The sequence below is a fragment of the Pteropus vampyrus genome, unplaced genomic scaffold (assembly GCF_000151845.1).
Source record: "Pteropus vampyrus isolate Shadow unplaced genomic scaffold, Pvam_2.0 Scaffold109, whole genome shotgun sequence".
Taxonomy (NCBI): domain Eukaryota; kingdom Metazoa; phylum Chordata; class Mammalia; order Chiroptera; family Pteropodidae; genus Pteropus; species Pteropus vampyrus.
The window spans coordinates 6,188,842-6,191,600 of NW_011888890.1; positions in this window are offsets into that span (position 1 = coordinate 6,188,842).

The following is a 2,759-nucleotide window of genomic DNA, read 5'->3' on the forward strand; positions in this document are numbered from 1 at the left end:
AGAGTTACTAGCTTAGCGACTGTTAACAAAAAAGAAGAAAAACCTTGGTTGAAGTTTCAAGACTAAGAATGATTCCCAAGAAGGCCAAGGGCCTGGGATAATTGCATAGTTCTTACAGTGTTATAGAAGAGTATGACAGTGAAAAATATAAACACCTCCTACCTCCCACAATTATTTTTTGGGAGATTATGATTAATATTGCACTGATTCATATTGACTCAACTCAGTAAAGTCCAATTCTGTATCTTTTGTTAATATAGACCAAACTCTAAGTCATTTCTTTATTGAGTTAGAGAATGTAAGAGTGTCGGTACAACCCAGTCACTTCCTCAGAATTGAGGTCTGTGTTGTGTCAGGAGATTAAATAAATGTGTATATGCTTGTGCTATTTATATACAATTAATTGATTTCATAAATATGAAAGTAAAAGAAAGAAAATAAGTATGTTGGCTAAAAGTGTGAAAGCACAAGACGAGGCAGGAGAAAGGAGTAAAAAATTGTTCTTAAAGAAGAGAAATATCTTTGTGTTTTTGCTTTTCCCAGATCTTAATCTCTCATTATCTAAAATATAATTGAAATATGTTATTTTAAAATATAATTTATGCCCCAATAAGATGAAATTCCTTCCCCTAAATTCTCTCTTAGATTAAAAGGAATTGCCCTATATTTAAGTTTTTCTAATGTTTCTTTTATTATGCAAATACTTTCTTAATTATGTGATTTAAATAATAAAGTTTTTTATTTTTTAATTTTTATTTATTTATTTATTTTGCAAAACACGTTTTTTTTTTTAAAGAACCATTAGCTTGAAGTAATCTTAATAAATGTTAGTTTTTGATGCTTAGATAAGTCTAGTAGTGGAATAAGCTTTATAAAAGCAAACTAAGAAATTTAACCAGATTTATCATAGTCATTATTCCTGGTGTGAGAGAGTGTAACCTCAAACTAATAGCATTTTTTTTTGTCATTTAAAACGGTGTTTTTTGGTAAGACTCCTTAAAAAGAAATACAGATTTCCAATTAAATTTGGTGGAGCAAAGACACAAATTTCTCTCTGGCACTTCCCAGAAACAGCAATGAAAGTTACAGTAAAGAGATAAAATGGTATAAGACCACAAACTCAAAGGATGAGAAGGTGATGACAACAGATCAGATCTATCGATAACATTTTGACAGCTGGAAAATGGATAAATAGTATTTGACTTAACATAACTGAGAGGAAGGTGACAGTTAAGTGAGAAAGCCAAAAAAAAAAAAAAAAAAAAAAAAAGAAAAGGTAAATTACTCCAAAGACAGAAAACTCCAACATTATTCAGAAAGTGGAAGCAATGGTACATTGGAAGAAACAAACAAAACAAACAGAAAAAATAACTCTGAGGAAGCAGAGACAATTCAAGGAGAATGATAAAACAAAAACAATTATGGAAATAGAATCCTTTTAGAAAGATAAAGTATTACATTCATAAAGTACAAACAGGATATTAGAAAAATATTAAGAGAATTAAAAAGACTCTTAAAAAATAAAACTACAGAAGTAGAAATTTAGAAGTCTATATATTGCTAGAAAGGTAGAACAAAAAAGTCAAAGAGATGGAAAATAGGAGAGAAAATATTAAAGTGAAATTCACATAATATACAATTAACCATTTTAGAGTATACAATTCAGTGGTATTTAGTACTTTCATAATGTTGTGTGGCTACCTCTCTCTAGTTTCCAAACTTTTTCATCATCCCAGAAGAACACACTGTAGAATATTTTTTAGATTGTTAAAGAGAAAATCACAAACTTAAAATGGCATTGCTTGTGCTAAAACCCATGATACCAACCATAGATTTGATATATGACTTAATTGCTACTTCTATCTCTCTCAGAAACATAATCTTAATCAACCAATCTGGAATTTTCTGGGCAACACCAATGAGATAATCTGTCGAGTAGTCTCTCTTCATCCCTAGATAGAAAAGACAATCTGCATGATAAAAACCCTCCCAGTATTCTTCTCCTACAAAAAGAAGACATCCCAGCCCCCTAATAATCCTTTCTTTTCTTTTGTTAATAGCTTTCTTTCCCCATCCTTCTTTTCTATAAATCTTTTCATTTTTTATAACTCAGAGTACCCTTCTAAGTGCTAGATGGGAATCACTTAATAAAACCAATTAGATCTTGAAATTTACTTAGTTGAATTTTTCACAAAATGAAAAAAAAAAACTAGCTAAAAGATCCAACATCTGACTAACAGAAAAATAAAACAGAGAAAATGGTGGAAAAATATTAAAGAAATAATTCAAGACAGATTTCCAGAGCTGGTTGATTAGAATTTTCTGATTTAAAAAACACACCGTACCTTTTCTTACTATGCCCAACAAAATGTGAGAAAAATCTAACACAGAGATTTATCAAGTTAGAATATTAGACTGTCAGGGATAAAAAGAAGATCCTAAAATTTTCAAAGAGAAAACATAAGTTATATGAAAATAATGGGGTATCACAATAATTTCAGATTTCTCAGCAGCACCACTGGAAAATAATGGAGCAATACATTTAAAACTGAAGGTATAATTATTTCCACTTAGAATTCTATACCTAGCTAAACTATCAATCAACATGAAAAAATAATATGTATAATTTTCAGAATACAAGATTTCAAAAAATTTACTTCCTTTCCTTTTTAAAGAAGCTAGTGAGGATGTAAACTGAGAAAGAAGAAGTGGGGCAAGTTAAAAAGAAGAAAGAAGTGAAGGGAATTTTGATAATGATG